Raw genomic sequence first — 17,559 nt, forward strand, 5'->3', positions numbered from 1 at the left:
GGCATTCTGGTAATTGCAGATTCTGAGCTGGTTCCTCTTTGCAATTCCTTTCCCAAATCTACAGTCTTCCTTTCCTCATAGCATCTACAGACAGCCTGTGTCCAGTTTGATGGTCATCAATGCAAAAGAGATGTTAAACCAGAGGAAGAACTATGAAGGAGCACACTAAGGTGGGCAGGAACAGTAGATATGCAAAGAGAAACCAAAGGAACTCTGTTCATTTAGCCTGGAAAAAGGAAAGCTGTTGGAAAGGGAGAAATCTAATTGTAGTCTGTTATAACATAGAGAAGGGTTACAGAGGAGAGGGAGCCAGACTCTTCTCAGACATTCACAATGAAGTGGAGGTGACAGTCACAGTCTGCAATAGAATGTAAGGGTGTAAGGAAAAGATAAATCATAGAATCATAGAATATCCTAATCTTTCCTGTGAACTTGTCCTGTTGGACAAGTTACTCTGAGATGTTATGAAGGGTTTCAAAACTTAGTGTGAGGCTCTGAGAAACCTGGTTTACCTGTGAGGCAGTTCCCATTTGCAGAAGAAGCCTGCTCTGGATTACAGCCAGAAACCCCTCAAAAAGTTTTGCTATGATTATAAGATTCCAAATAGCTCCAGGATGTAGTTGTTCCTTAGATTATAAATAGGAAGGACTGCTGAAAAAAGATATCAGGTGGCAGATATAATAACCTTGAGGGCGGAATTCTGTTGGGTGGTTGAGCTTATGTAGAGAGAAAGACTTGAACAGAAGAGAAATTTTCTTTTGTTCTATTAAACTTAGTGTTTTGAACATTTTTCTCTTAAAAACGGGCTAATGGGAAAGTTAATTACAACTAGCATAATAAGAGAATCCCAAAGAACGACAACTTCTTTTGTTTTTGTCCCATAGTGGAAACCAGCAAAGTTTAATGTTTGTTCCAGAAGACAAAATTGGCTTTTGAGATAAATAAAAATTTTGTTTTGATAAGAAAAAAACAGAAGTACTTGGGGGCAAAAACCAAATCCAATTCTTTCTGTTTTATAATGAATAGTGATAACATTGGTATGCAGGAACATTTGGAGTGAGAGGCATTATACCATTGTGAGGGAGATTGCTGATGCCCTTTGACCGAGAATTTGCAGAGGTGGTTTGTGGCATATTGCTGTTACAGGAGTGAACAGTACAGAACCTCGGCTTAGTCTGTCAGAGATTGTTCTCACATAAATGACTTTGGCTGTCATGGTAAGCCAGCAGCTCTCTATTCTTAACTCTAAGAATAGACTGAATTTTGGTGTTTAAGCTATTGAAAATATACACTTGAAAAGCCAACAAATGTTCATAGCAGGCACAGAGAGCATCCACAAATCTATGCTAAACCCTGTACAACTTGCTCCAGATACAGCTTAAATAATTTTTGAAAGTTTTATCAATCCCTCAAAACACTTGAAAACTATAGATGTTGACTAGTATACAGTCTTAATTGCATTTTCTTAATTAAGAATACAGATAAACATTCTTGGCCATAATATTATAATCATAATATTACTGTGAGTCAGAAAAAAAAATAAAACAAATGAGGTAACATTAAAAATTAAGAAATTTAGTAACCAGACAGTTACTTTTCATCTCAAATTCTTAGGAAAATCAATCTGAAGAGATGTCATCAAATTCGGGAAAGGATTTAATGAAGATATTTTCTCTCTTATACTGAAAATACAGTCTGAAAAAACTGTCTGACAGTTTTGAATTATTTTCACGAGGCTGTTTATAGAAGCTGTTTTGACAGGATCTATTTACAAGTATCTGTGTGTTCTTGTCATGCTGTGTAGCTTGGATTTACTTATGGCAGCTTATAGCCATCAGCTGAGTGAATCAGGAGTTCCCAGGTTTCATGCAGCCACAAATGTCTTCTGGTAATGTGCTTTTTTTTTTTTTTTTTTTTTTTTTTTTTTTCTTTCTCCTCATCACCCTGGGTTTCCAGACCACTTTGTATGTCTGTATGTGTATATGCATGACAGTAGTTGCATACCATCATAGATCATATTTTCTGATAACCAGTATGAAATGCATATGTTGTGAATACACCGGGCTTCTGTATTCTGTTTGTTCCAGAGGTTGGGATCTACTCTCGCTAGTAAGGATATGTAGAAACACCTCCATGATACCATTGATTATGAATACAGTCTAGTCCTCTGGGGCATTTGTCAGTGAAAATCATGCTTTTACATGTCCCAGTGTAAACGAGTAGTCCTTTGGAACACTGGATATTTCAAGCATGCAGCCTGAAAACCTTCAATGTCCACGATAACCTGCTTTCATCAGCTGAGTTATTTAAAAATGAACATAAGACTTGCTAGCTTTTGGAACTAGTCTCTCTATATAACAATTGCAACTGAATTTGTCTGCATCATTGTTTATAACAGTTGATGTCCATCACTTACTATATCTATACTTTATTTTACATCCATAATTTATTGTAATTGAAGAACTTCCTTTGACATCAGCTGACTGCCTCAAGCAACCATGAAGTACTTGTGCATAAATGAACTAATTCCAGCAACTGAGACACTGCACATAAAGATTTTTTTTTTCTTTTATGAATTCATTTTTCTTAAAGTGCTTACATAACTACATTACTTAGATGTAAACTGATAGTGGTAATTCTCTTCAATGCTTTTTGAAATAAGGCTTTACTTTCTATGTTCTGTAAACGCTTATCTTTTTACATTTTAAACAGTTGAATTGAGCTTATGTGAGAGATGAAAAAGTTTATTTGAATTTATTGGAGCATGCATAACTGTATGACAAATAGTAGTTATTGTTATAAGGTTTTGTTTGTTTCAAATTTGTAACTAATCTTTGGACATTTCTGTAATCTTTCTTGCCTGTGGCTTCTCCAGATGTAGAGAAACTAAAAGTAAATTTATTTATCACCTCTAACAAAAATTTTCCATGTACAAGAAATTCAGTCAGCTAGATGAAGATCAAATGCTCTAAATGTAAATACATTTTGGACGCTGACAAGCTATAGGATATTTTGAATAAATTTTTCTAACGTAACGCAGATTATATAGAGAAGTGAAATCACACTATTTCTCTGTAGTACAAAAAGGGTAGTAAGGCTGAATGGATCCTTACTCCATTATTACATGTCAAAAGGAGAGCAAACAACCTGCAGGAGCCTGTGCCAATATCAGATCAGATATTAGTTCTGTTTGGACTGTTTGTTTTTGTGTGTTTCAAGCTATGAGTTTTTATCCTAGTGCAAACATGGTTCATTCTGGAAATATTTATTGAAAAATTATTTTTGTACTATCTTCTATTCTTTGCAAGTTAGTTATAAAGCAAACGGGAATCTAAATAATGTCGTAAGCTAACTAAACCCTAGTTCAGTTTGATAAGCACTTGATGTTTTACAGTACTCTACTCTTTTAGTTCTCTTCTTTCAACATTTCTTTCTTCATCTTTTGTGTCCATCTTATATGGATGCAAGGATGAACAAAAGTTCGTAATACCTTAACCCTTCTGGTGAAATAAGGTCTAAGTCAGCAAAGTTAAGGCTAGCAGTCTCTTCCATTCACTGTTTTGCTTTTTGAAACTCCAGATAAGAAACACTGTGACCTATAGAAAAGGGTAATTGGACGTTCTTCTGTGAATAAAACTACAAAATGTATATACAAATGTAATTTGGAAAAAAAAAATAAAATTACCTTTTGTTCTTCTAAGACCTTATTGTCCTAATTGCAGAGCCCTGAAAACTTCCTGTATCCTTCTTTCTTGCAAATTGTAGCTTATCATTAGGACAAAATGATACCTTGCCTGTGTTAGCCAAAGCACCCTGTTTAACAATGCTTTAGCATGATTAGCACCCTTCATTCTGCCTTCGTGTTACAGAATAGTATCCAAGAGGAAAAGGTGAATGTGATATTTTTGTTGCTTTCTCATACCTGGATTGAAGATAGAACTTAGCTTAGAGTGTTTAGAAATGTTCTGCAAGAGATAGATGGGTCTATGAAGATCCAAGCAGCTGCAGCATTATGAAGGAGCCAAGACTTTAGAGGCAGAAATGTCATCAGATCTAATTTATGCCCTGTCATTTGCTGCGGCAGTTCTGTTGCAGCAAGCTGCTGCAGAACTCCCAACTGACATTTACATCTCTGTTAGGGTGAGTGGTACTACTAGCAAATATTGCTGGAACATGAGGAAACAGCTTTGAATGTGCATAAGCAGATCATACCAGAATAGCAATAGATGGAGGCATTATGTATGATCTTCCTCTCAAGAAAGTGAAGAATGAAGTTTCTTTGTTCCCTGTGAAAAATCAGGCTTGATTCAAATAGTTTAGGCAAAACTGAAAAGCAATTTAAAATAAATAATAATAATTGTACAGTTCTGACTTAGGCCAAAATTTTGCAATATCCTTTTTATTTTTTACTTTTTTTTTCTCTTTTTTTTTTTTGGGGGGGGGGGGGGGGGGGTAAGGGGGTGAAGGGGAAGGTCCTGCTATTCCTAACCTGTGCATAAGATAATTGTAAACTCTAAGTATCCAGTAATACAGTACACTTATGCTTTAGTTTTAATAGTCTTTTATGCTGGCATTTTATATGAGGTAATTGCCCATTCAATCTCAACAATACAGGTACCTGTACAGTGGCATTTAGGATTTCCTTGCTGGTTATGTAGATGGACAAAACTAAAAGAAACACAGCACATCTGCTGTAGGGTAGTATGTCAAGAGAAAAGAATTGTTTTGAGGCGAAGATGACCTCCAGAGCAAGCAGGTTCAGAATAGAAAAAGTGATAGAGCCTTGTATACTGTAAAGTGAACAGCATTCTTATGATATATTCTATCCTTCTTTGATGCTTCCACTTTTATTTCCCCTTCTTACATACATAATTTATTCCTTTCTACCAGGTGAAAGTGTGATGTTGCATAATTTGTTTATATTCTCCAGGGGACTAATAAAATAGATTTCCTTCTTTTGTTTTATGGACAAATACTAATTTATGTTTTTAACAGAATCTGAGCGACATGTTGTGAATGATGTATGATCCCCAGATAGTGCAAAAAGACCAGCCCTTGAAAACTAGCATCCCATTCTCGTTTGCAAGATTATATGCCTGCTGCAGTGCAAAGCGATCAGTTGATTTGTAGCAGGGTTTGCAACTAGGCCCATTTCTGAGGCATGAAGAGCATGAGTCCTGCTGTGAGCAGCAAGCAGTGATGCCTCTATAACAGCTGTCCTGAAGATGTTGCCTGCTTAGGACAACATCTTAATACAGTGCTGGACTACCTCAGATACTTCAGGAGGTCTGTTCTTAATGAAGATGAACACAGCTAGGTGCTTGTGTATGTTTGAACCATTGGTCACAAGCCTCAACAAGTATAATTCAATGCAGCATGTTAAAGTAACTTGGCTCCTGAGTTTGAAAAGCCCTTGTTGTGAAAAGCCTTTTTAGCAACTCAAAACTACTCGTCTTTTCCAAAAGTTTGGACTTTTCAGGTAACTGATAGTCATGACATACCATAGAGTAATGTGTTACATCAAATTAATTCTGAACAGTACATGCATATATGCACTGGAAAAGCCTTGAGAAGCCTTCCATTGCTTTATGTGAGGAAGTGTGTATCAGGAAGAAAATGCAAGGCATTAAACTTCAATCAGCTTCAAAAATGATGATTGCCTGTCTTAAACGGAAACTAGACTCAGTCACTGTTTCGATCATCAAGTTGCTCTTCCAGTCTACTGACTACAGTAGCAGCACTCTGTCTTTGATATTCTCACTTTATTGAGGGTGTGTGCAAGTGTTTTGGATTAAAGCTTTCCTACACTTTTGCACTTTTCATCTCATTTTTGCATAATTTTTCCAGCTGCGTGCATGAGGTTGACCTACAGCTAAACACCTTTCCCACACTCCTGTGAAGTCTCCATTTCTCTTGAAAACCTTATGTATGCGATGCAGTTTGTGTTGCTTGGTTCACAAACTGACAGGCTGTTGCAGAGGAAAGAAAAGGAAACTTTGCTTTATTTCACAAATGTAACAGTTCTTGTGGGTAAATTTATGTATTCGGAAGACAACTGAACTTAGTTTTCAAAGCACTCTTTTTTACAGCAAGATCACAAAACCAAGCAGTTCAGTAGGACTGGAGAATATGTCTAGATGAATATTTTCCATTAACATCTGAGTTCAGGTCATTAAATTTTATGGATGGAAGTTGTCCCAATATTTGGTCAATCTTCATGAATCTTTGGATTTTAGAGGAAACACTTGGAGTTTTACCTGGGGAAAACAAGCCATAAAGCATCAGTATGTTAAATATTATTATTAATAATAATTAATAATAATAATAATAATTTAAAAAATAGAGTAAAACATCTTATATTTTCCCTTTCTCTCAGAAACTGTTATTAACATGCAGTAAGCAAGTGTCTTAAACTCAGCATGACTTAAAGTTTTCTGATTATTTTCTTTAATATATTCTTTTAAATATTTATTTTTCTTACGCTATGTTGACATGCTTATATAGTGTCTGGTGCAGCTTCTATTCTGAACTTTAAGGACAAAATTTGGATTGTTTTGACATTAATCTTAACTAGGACAGCATTCACAGCAACTTGCTATTTAGGGGAGGGGAAAAGATCACACTTTTGAGTGATTTTACAAATGCCTTGAAAGAAGAAAAAAATTTCAATAGTCCCTTGGGGTGTCAAACATCAATTCCCTCACTCATGGGTGTACTGTGTCATTTCTGCCTTTAATCACAGTTGCAATATTTCACACCTTGTTAGTGGTTTTGAAATTAAAACTGCATACTGATCAGTGAGCTGTAACTCATAGCAATTGTGAACAAACATTTTGGGGCTCAGAGTTCTTAACACACCCTTTACCTCATCTATTCTTTTCTTTATCTTCAGTGCATGTGAGGAAAACGAGAGTTAGGGCTCTTTCACTAGCAAATTCAAGGGAGATGGAGACATTCTGTGTTGAATCATAGAATACTTTGGATTAGAAGAGACTAAAAATAATCTGTTTCTACTCCATCTACCATAGGCAGAGACACTCTTCGCTACACATGAGACATACATTTGTGATGTCTCATTCCACAGCAGATCTCTTTCTAACGTTTCATTTTATATCACTGTTGCTGAAGACCTATCTTCTGTATTTGCAGGAGAGTTTTTATCCTGTTTTTATACATTCATTTTCTGCTAGATTTTTTTTTTTTCCAGCTACTGAGTCTATTGGAAAAAATATATTAAGCTGAATAAATGTTCCATGCACTCATATGCCTAAAAGCTAGTCCATGCCTGTAAAAGGATTTCAGGGGGAAAACTGAAAGGATTATTTGTCCTGATTTCTTCCCTTGCTGTCATCCTGTGAACCCAGAAAAGGATATAGCTAGTCTTTGTCACTTTCCCTACTACACCTATAAGCAAATGAACTCATTTATGGAAGCAGGAGGTAGTATATCCTCTTAGAACTTTGAACTTATTATATCCTGTAGAGGATTGCTGACCATATGCTTGGAAAAAGAAACCTGAAGAAGGAAATGTGCTTGTAGGAAATGTGATCATAAATTTAATACAGGCTGTGATTGTGATCTTTTTAGTATTTCAGAATGGAGAGTTCTGTTTTATGTGTGTTTTTTTTTTTTGTTTGTTTGTTTGTTTGCTTGTTTTTTCTTCAGGCATTTTAATTTATTAGTCCTTGATGTCAGTTATTATTTCTGCTGTAAGCAGAATGATTCTTGGGAATAAAATATGTATGTGTGTGCTTATACAATTGTATATTTATTATATAAGAACAAAAATAATACAAATATAATCCCACCTCTGAAAATAAAAAATAGGATTAGTAGTATTTATTTTCTCTTGCCATGGCATACAGCTGTAAGACAGCTACTGATAAATTTAGTGTGTTTTGTTACTGATCCCCTTGGGTCCCTATGCACAACTAAGATAGATCCTCAATCTCCAGCACTGTCTATCGATGCCTCTGCTTATACCTTGTATTCCACAGTTTTCCTAGTCCCGTGGTGATAACTACTGTTGCTTTGGAAAGAAGGGAAAGACCTTTCAAGAGATTGTAGAAGCTGGTCGAATGTTTTAATGTTTTTAGAAGCTATACTCAGCTAACTTCATTACGCATGCACTGTCCTCAAAGATTGTCTAATTCAAGGAGAGCATACAAATAAATCTTCCCTTATTAAATCACATGTTTTGAAAAAAAATACTTGAATTGATTGTTTGTTTTTCTTCCCCCTTGAAACTTTAAATGCTACATTGCCCAGGTAGAGAAGAATTAGTCATGAAAGATTAAACACAGAAGTTAAAAAGCTTTGATGGAAACACAATAGAAGTTCTCCCTGTGCCAAAGTGATTCAGTCATTGGTTTTGTTGTTGTTTGGTAGAGTTTTTAACCTTCCCTAATGGAAGTAATCTTTTATATGTCTTTTCCTTTTAAAGTTTGCATGGATTTTGTACGTGTGTTGCAGTAGGGAAGGTCAATAGGTGAGAAATAAACAATCTATCTGTGTGTTGTTGGATTGTCTGAGAAAAGCATGTGTTTAGGTTTAATGCTAAAAGATTGAGCATCAGGTATTAATTTTGATTTTGTAAGCTCGGAGATCCTACATCTGCGCAAGCAAATTTTGCAATTGTAACACAAAACCACTACAACCAATATTATAATGATACTTTACTACACATTTATAAATGCTCAGGGGTTTTCATAAATGCATTTGGCAAACATAAATTAGGTTGAAAAAAGGTGTCTTTAGATAATACCATAGAGTGAAGTATATGGGACTTCTAGGAGAGATGCTTAGCTGTGGCTTCTGTCAGCCAAAGTTGCTGATAATAAATGAGAAGAATGTGAATGACTGATTTGCTTTACAAGAGGAACTGTTGTAGATAGGTAGGATGCTTTGCAAAATTATAGACACTACGTCTGTAATAGATCAGAGGTAGGTTGTGATAACAGGTAATGAGCTGTGGAATCACCAATCTCAACTGTCAAGCGCTTAGCAGGTAACAGAGGAGCAGAGAGAGCACTTTACTTTTTAGCCACAGGGGAAAAAAAAGAAAATATATATATATATATATATATATATATATATGTAGATACATCTTTATGTATAAAAAAAAAGTCACAGAGCACTGATAATTCCTTGAGCAAATTACACAATTCGTGATTCAACACAGAGTAGTGTTTCTGTTAGAATCTGGTCTATGTTGGCATTAGTTCTGAGGTTTGTTTAACAGAAAGCCTTAGAGAAGGGAAAGGTATTTGTCGTTAAGCCAACAAAAAAATTATGTTGTGATCTTAAACTTACATGTAACCTTTTGAGCTTGTAATATGAAATGAAAAGCATTCTAAATTACTTTTGCCTCTGAACAGATTTGATAAGGTGCTGCAAAGCAGATGTTCGATAGCATAAGATATGTGAGTCACCAACTTTATGATCCAAAGAAAGATGAATATGATGCCAGGATAAGATAGGATGTACCTGGCACAGTACTGAAATTGAGCTCAAGATGATGTTTTGGATTTAAGCCACCTGAAGCACTTTGTGGTATGCAGGATTCTTGCATAGTTTCCCTTACATTGTCTGAGAATAAGTAAGAGTTAAAAAGAACTCACAAAACTTGCCAAGTGTGTATATCATGTTCTCTAATATTTGTTTTTTGTACTAGATAGTTTATCTGAACAGTAACCCAAACAGGTGCTTTTCTCTACAGACCTTTGGAGCTTTCTTCTGCTCTTTCCAACTTTGATGCTTAAGACCTTTGGAATTAAAAAATGAAGGAAGGTCAATATTTTCTTTTAAAAACAAGAAGAAAATGCATCCTCACAAATCTTTCCCAATCATACTGTGGTCAGAACACCACCAATGATGAAGTGGGCAAACAAATGGGCAGGAAAGGAAAGGGAAGGCTCTGGTGAAATGAAGCAGCTAATTTAATGCTAAGCATTCAGTTGTTAATATCTGTATTTGATGTTGACTTTATCATATGCTTTTTTGCTGTTGCAGACGGGATATGGCTCTTGGTAACAAGGACAGAACAATGATAGATCTCTGTCATTGTTGCTTGTGTTATATGTTAGAATAAGAAGGAGATTTTTCTTTCATTAGGAAGTGTTTTTCTTTCATTAGGAAGTGTTTTTCTTTTTGCAGAAGATTCATGCTCCATGATACTGAAATAAATAAGAGAGAGGGGAAAGGCCAGGGATGCAAGAATGGAGAGGAGGAAGGGGAAGGATTTTTCATAAGACAAGAAACATTTAGTAGATGAAGAATAAAAAAATACAAAAACACTTGACATAAATTATATAGTGCTTCAGTTGTGCTCCCAACAGTATTATCGATATATAGAGCATTCTTTTTTACATTTTGATTCTCAGAATTAGAAGTTCTTAAGGAAATGAGGTGCTACTCACTGACAAACACAGGACTAGAAGAAAAATAAATTTCTTTTCTTAAATTAAGATGGAGTTCAAAGCATGTTTATCTTTTGGCAGTGTAAAAACATAATTGGATTCAGCCTTCCAGCTCAAAAAAATCTCCAAGAGAAGACTTTTAGTTGCATGCAATTCAAAATGCATTTATCTTTTAGCCACAAACAAACTGCTCAATCCAGCTTTTTGCACTTAGTGACCTTCTTCAGGGAATTAGGAACACTGTAGAGCAGAAGCAGCATTTTAAATGACTCTCATTGCAAAGTGGGTCAAAAGCCAGTCCATTGTCAGCAAGATTCCCCATAGCTGAGGACAGAGGCAGTCACACTTTGAAGCATACAAGTCTTTCTTGATGAGAGAAATGTTTTTCACATTGAGAAAACTGCTAGGAATGAAAATTAAAAGTACTGTGTAGTAAAAGAAACAAATCATGGATTAATTTGTGTTACAGAGAAAATACATTGAAAAGCATTATATTTGAAATTAGGTTGAATAAGGAAGGAGAAAATCAGTTTATATATTGGAAATAGTATTACAGTAAATATGAAAATGATTGAAATTAATGATTTATTTAATCCGTGGCTCATTCTGTGTTTTACTAATAAAATATGCTCAATGTAGGGATTGGTTTTTTTTTTTTTTTTCTTTTTTAGTTTTCAATAACAGCTCTTTGCATTACAGTATCGTGAGAGGCACACAGAACAACTGTGCATTGTTCTGACTGCTCTGGATCTTAGGACAAAGTAATGGTCCTTTCTCTGAAAGCTCTTAGCTGAAGACAACAGATGGGTGTACGTAGTGCAGAGTTAAAGGGAAGTAATAAGGGCAAATTAGTAGACTACAAAATATTTTGTATTTTATTTTATTTTATTTTATTTTATTTTATTTTATTTTATTTTATTTTATTTTATTTTTCTTAAAGGAGTATTTTCTCACTATTAAATTCCAAAACATAACAGTGACTAGGTTGCTGGTAAACTTAATTTATCAGTTTGGCTCTTCAGGGAAGTCAAATAGCTTTTCAAAAGCTTTTATATTCTGCCTTTTTGTTCAAAGGAATGAAACAACTGCTAATGATGTTATATCCACCCTTCCTTCCTGATGGGCTAGGTTTTATCAGGTGCAGAGAATGACTGTTACACATATCATCTGTACTGAGAAGATGCTCAGCCACCAGTGAAACTTTGCAACTATTTTAATAAAACAGCAAATTATTAAAAATTTCTCATTATTTACTGAAACAAAACAAAGCAGTCCAAACAACCATATTCAAGAGTATTCCATCTTAATGTATTTTTTTTTTCTTTGTGGATTTGTGGCCTGAATCTTCTTAGCATCAAACTTAAATTAATGCTTAACATTTATATGGTGTTCTCTTCCCCAGACCTTAGGAATCCAGTGTAGAAAAACAGTCAAGAGCTACTTTACCTGGTATGTTTTTAATGGTGGAATAGTTGCAGCTGTTAACTCTCTCCCGTAGGATTTCTTGTTCCTTTGGTAGAAAATAACTATTTGTTTTAAAGGTCAAACGTACTTATGGTAGGGATTATAACATGTGTCTTTCACCTGTGTTGGAGGTACTTTAACTATAAACCTGAAAGTACATTTATTTCTGTTTTATCTCCAGTCCAATAGATTTTCATTACTATCTGCAGGAATAGGAATGCCCCTTGTTTTGGTTAAACTGAAGGAAATGTGGAAAATGTCTCATTATCTCCAATTTCTAGTGATGAATCTGATTATCCTCTACTGTTTTAGAACTCAAGCCTAACAGTCTGTCTACAGAGATGAGTAGAAATTTATATACTCTTGTGTCTTTCACTTCTTGGAACTACAATGTACTGACCCCCCTCCCCAACTTCTGTTTCCTTTATTCCAGTTATTTAAATGACATCTTACATGAAACCTCTTTCTACACCCCATTTATTCTTCTGCTTTGAGGCAGAACAGTTTTTATGTACAATTTCAGTTTCTGTATGAACTTACTTTCATGTATCTCACATTGATATTGTTTCCATTTGCCCACAACAAGATCTGTCACATCTTTAGTCACTTTTTTTTAATGAGCCCTCCTCCTCCAAGATGCCTCTTTTGTTTTTTCCATCTGGCATAGTTTGTTTCTCTGAGCCTTAGTACTTCTATCTCATTCACAGTCTTCAAGTGGAGTAACTGCCATCTCATTTTAATTTATTTAGGTTTTGATATATTTCATGAATCCTCAAGTGCATCCTTTTTGCAGTTGCCCAGAAGGCTTCTGACTTTTTGTTCAGCAAGCAAAAAGGGAGGGCAGGCATAGTATTGGCATATTATTTTTTTTATTATTTATTTCCATCTTTTCAATTGAAGCTGCATTTTTTCACTTATTTCTCTCTATATTATATTACATTACATTACATTATATTTTTCGTTATACAGTAGATTCTACATGCAGTAGTTGCAGTGCACATTCATTCTCCTCTTTTCTCGGCAGTTTTACTTACTGTCTAAGATGGATGATATATCGAAGATAGGATTAGGTCTAATATATGAATGTATTATTCACATATAGCGTACCGATGGAGAAACTTATTTGTCTTCCCTTTCCTTATCATATATGAGTTATCATCAATCCCCTTTACCTTACAGGGCTTTTTCTAAATCTGACTCCTCCTTATGGTGCTCCCTATATACTACCATCTGTACTTCTTTGCTGTTGTTTCTATTATTTAGAATTATTGTGTCAAATCACAGCTTTAAGGCAAAAGTTGAAGAAAATCATACTTTTGAAAGTATAGCCTCTGTGTTTCCTGATATGCAGCTGTAAATCTTATACATGTATAACATTTCCATCTTCAATAACTTCCATAATCCTTATTCTGCTTGTGTGACAAAATAGGAACTGCCACCATTATTTGTTTAACTTGGTTATTGTCAGACTCTGTGAAAGCACCATTACTTTCTGAAGGTGTACTATATGTAAGTGTAAGATAAAACATTGTTTCACTGCCGTAAATATCCAAAGCACCAAAGTTTCTCAAACAGTTTTTAGATGTTTGTTTTGGCTGGTGGTTCTTAGGTCAGTACTGTATTGTCTCTAGAGTTTTGGTAAGGATGAGATAGATTTATTTCAAAAAAAGGATTCATAGAATTGGAAGTATTGAACCAGAATGTGCCTGTTGTCCAATTCCATCCTTGAAGAAGCCAGTTGAAGCTCAGATCTAATTTAATTGCATGGACAGATATGTGAAGGTATTTTTATTCAACTGATGTTTTCTCTAGGCTAGAGGGATGTGTAGCATTTCTTAGATTTTTTTTCAGTCTTTTTCAACAAGAAAATATGGAGATAGGAAGAAATCAATTACTAACTCTTTGAGTTAGAGATGTATTCACACAATAATATAAATTAGTGCAAAAAATACAGTTATTTCTATATATTAACTTTCATAATAGCTACCAATGGCTTGGCACTTCATCCCCTTATCATCCATGCTGTTTCATATTCTCTGAGGGAGATGAACTGCAGAGAAGTTCTGGTTTCAGGACAACAGTAAAAGAACTTCAAAATTATAGAATCATAGACTAGCCTGAGTTGGAATGTTCCCGTAAGGATCATCGAGTCCAACTGCTGGCACCACACAGGTCTAGCCAAAAATTCAGGCCATGTGACTAAGTGCACAGTCCAAATGCTTAAACTCCAACAGGCTTAGTGCCAGTTCCAGTGTGCGGCCACCACTGCTTCATCACCAGTGAAGAACCTCTTCACGATGTTTAGCCTAAAACTCCTCTGCCTTAGCTTGACACCATTTCTGCTGGTCCTATCACTGGGGACTGAAGAGAATAGAACGGTGCCTGTCCCTCCACTCCCCCTCATGAGGAAGCTGTAGACCACAATGAGGTCTCCCCTCAGTCTCCTCTTTTCCAGGCTGAACAGGCCCAGTGACCTCAGCCGCCCCTCATACGTCTTCCCCTCTAGGCCCTTCGCCATCTTTGTAGCCCAGTGTCTTACTGACTTGAAGAAAGAGGCTTTAATCTATCCTGGTTTGTTTACCAATGAAGGAGCACAAAAGAGACACCTGTCCTTGTCTCTGAAGAGGAGATGAAGGAGCAGCTAGTGCAAGGAACACAAAAATCAGTTGTGCGAGACTAACGTGGGGTTGTATCTGAGCTTGGAGACTGCAACCCTCTTCAGACTTCCAGATCTAGAGGAACACTTTGGCTGCAGCCTAAAAGCCACACGTAAATAAGCTCCCCCAAGCCAGCCAATCTTCTTCCCATGACCTGCCAGGAAACAGAAATGTAGGCATGTAATCAAGTCAAAGCCCAAACCTTCAGCCCAGCCTTTGACCTGAATAGTGAGTGAGGATCCGGATCCTGGCATTTATACATGATAGTTTATACGCAGCCGAAGTGAATAGTGAGGTCAGAGGTCATGGGGCTAGGTTTTGAAAAGTCCTACATAAGGAAGACATCTCAGAAAAGCAGATTTAAATAACATTAATGTCAAGAAAAGTAGTTCTGATTGCTATATTCTTTATCTGTGGTGGCTAGACAGATGAAAATCTATGATAGCAAGTTTGCCTTTAAGGTCATTTTCTTTTTTATTTCCTTTTATTTATTTGTTTGTTTATTTTAACAGGCTCTGTACTAATTTTCCTCACAGAATGATTAACAGAAATATGACCCTTGTGCACCTTTCCTAGTTAATTCATTAGGTCAGCTCTAACCACTAAGCCCCTTGTTGGGTTATTTCCATTAGTGATAAGGAGCAATTGACCTTAAAAGACTGAAGCCAGGTAGAGGAGCCTATTCCACAAGGTCTCTTGGCTCCACCCTTGCTAAGTGAAATCTGCCAGGTGGGTATCATTTGACCTTTGCTATATAGGAAGCATGAGGAGTTATGGGAGGAATTGCCTCCCTAGGGGAGTTTGAGGCTCAGGTTACCAAGGGTGCTTTTCTACTGTCCTGGTGAAATGGACTCAGTGTTCCCCAGTAGGCTACTTTTTCTTTGTGTTTTCTACCATCTCTGTGAAATAGGTTCAGAGACTCTGTGAGCTAGTTACATTGGTGGTTCCTTCTCAGAACAGGAAAACCCTGGTGGTGCTTCTTCCCTGTGAAATAGTTTGGCAGTGACTCAAGTTCAAAAGCTGGCAGGTAAGTCTACCTGGGTTCTACAGTTGTTTTGTGTTGGGGAGTTTGAGTACTTCCTTCACCTTCTGTTTTTAGTGAAGTTACTTACATAGATTCTAAGCTTCCTTCCCAGCACTAAAAAAAAAAAAAAAAACACAATAATAATTTTAAAAAAAAAAAAAAAAAACAACCTCAGAAGCTCAAGTGTATGAGGTAAGGTAAGGCTGACTTTCAAGAATGTTTTTAAGTATTTGTTAAGACTGTACAGCAGGCTGTATGAAAAAGGTGCCTTACTGTGAATTCAAATCTTGCTTTGCAGTAAGAAGAAACAGATTTGGGTAGATACTGGTGGCGTTCTCATTACTTTTGTGAAGTGTCAATTGTGAGAATGGGCTGTAGGTAAAAGAAATATTGTGAAAACAATATGTAAGTCAAAATCCTTTAGATTACCAGAAGTTGTAGCTTCACAGAAATAACTTTTAAGAAAGAAACTATTGCTGGACATTTCCCCCTGACCCTTCTGTAGATTGGCTACCTGAAGAAAAGACATGAGAGATATAATTGTAGTTTCTGAGGTAGGGTCGTGGGTGGTGTTTTTTCCTACTTGTTCTCTTTCCCTTTCTTCTCTTCCAGGAGTGTTATCGTAGCTTTCCAAAACTTTGACTATCATTGGGATGTTCAGACCAGCATGTTCTTATCGTTATGTCTCCTGAACGCACTTTGTGTTTTGTCTAAGGTGAAACAAATACTTAAGAGTGTCATCCAGAGATCTGTCCTGAGGCAGGGTAGTTAGGAGTGGCAGGGAGAGTGGGAGGATATGGGCAGGCATCTACAGCAGGGAGCACCTCCACTGGAAAGTCCATGCAGTGGATGAATTGGCTAAACAACTCTGGCAGTACAAAGAAAGTCTCTCCTCTTCCCTACAGGCCTCCGTCTCAGCTTTGGAGAAACTTTCGAAAAAGGTCCACCAGCTTAGAGAATTTATCTTCCTCCCCACCTGTAATAACTAGTCTCTGAGGTATCGGGGATAAACATCCTTCTGTGCAAGGAAGATGACAGAGTGGGTACACAGCCTGTGCTACCCTGTAATTCTGATTGCTATATTCTAACATACTTATACATTATACAAAATTTGAGTGCTTCTGACAAATGTACAAGAAACCAAGGGGGCCCATTGGTTTTCAGCATGATTCACAGCACAGAAAGAAAAACAAAATAAAATAATGATAATATAATATTATGAATATTACATTTTTGTGTGTGTTTTTTATGGCTCAGACTTACCAAGTTGCCTAAAACTATGGCAATGTCTGTATTCTTCTATGTCCCTTCTGCCCCCTCCTCGTTGTCTTAAATCATTATGCCAGCCTAAAATATTGAGGGTGACTTCGGGTAGCAGTCTAGCTGTATAGCACAGATGGGCAAACCTGCTTGAGACCTGGCAATTAGCAGGTGTTGATTTATGCTGAATTAGTATCACAGACCATCCTGAGTTGGAAGGGACCCACAAGAATCATAGAATGGTTTGGGTTGGAAGGGACCTTAAAGATCATCTAATTGAACAATTTTGTCACATTCCTACTACTGTAGTTATGTTTCAGGTTTACTCATATGAAAATATTGGCCTGTTCTCTTGTCAGTAGGGCTTTTCAAGATCTGTTGTCTGCATGGTCTCCAGTGATTTCAGCAGGAGTAAGCATGAGCTAATGCTATGCTTTCCTAAACACAGCGACATTTCCTGGAGATAATATACGCTGAACAGAACACCTTGAATAAAAGCGTTGGAGAAAGCGGTGTGTTCCACTCTCTGCAAGTCTACATGCTCTGTACTTCCTTCCATCTGTGCAATGGCTTACTGGAGGTACTGCAGCTGTTTAATATAGCTTTGTACGGCACAGTATCAAGGAATTAGTGAAATACAGACTCTTCTGCACTAGAAGTGCTGTATTTACTTATGATACTTTACTGTATATCAGCTGCCTTCTTTATTATATCTGGAGGAAAAAAAAAAGTATGC

The 17,559-nt window shown here is 36.3% G+C and overlaps 1 long non-coding RNA gene across 3 annotated transcripts in view; it reads left to right on the plus strand.

Annotated features, from left to right (window-relative positions):
* The window catches only part of LOC106016068 (uncharacterized), a 193,050-nt gene that overhangs the window by 75,963 nt on the left and 99,528 nt on the right, over positions 1-17,559 (plus strand). For 2 of the 3 annotated variants that reach the window (XR_005265792.2, XR_011809038.1), the window contains exons 1-2: positions 15,334-15,404; positions 15,495-15,566. The exons of the other annotated variant lie outside the window; for it this stretch is intronic. This is a non-coding gene — a long non-coding RNA (uncharacterized lncRNA). Of the gene's footprint in view, positions 1-15,333; positions 15,405-15,494; positions 15,567-17,559 lie in introns of those variants that run through there. 3 annotated transcript variants of the gene reach the window in all.

This window comes from Anas platyrhynchos, chromosome 4, assembly GCF_047663525.1.
Source record: "Anas platyrhynchos isolate ZD024472 breed Pekin duck chromosome 4, IASCAAS_PekinDuck_T2T, whole genome shotgun sequence".
NCBI classification, from domain to species: domain Eukaryota; kingdom Metazoa; phylum Chordata; class Aves; order Anseriformes; family Anatidae; genus Anas; species Anas platyrhynchos.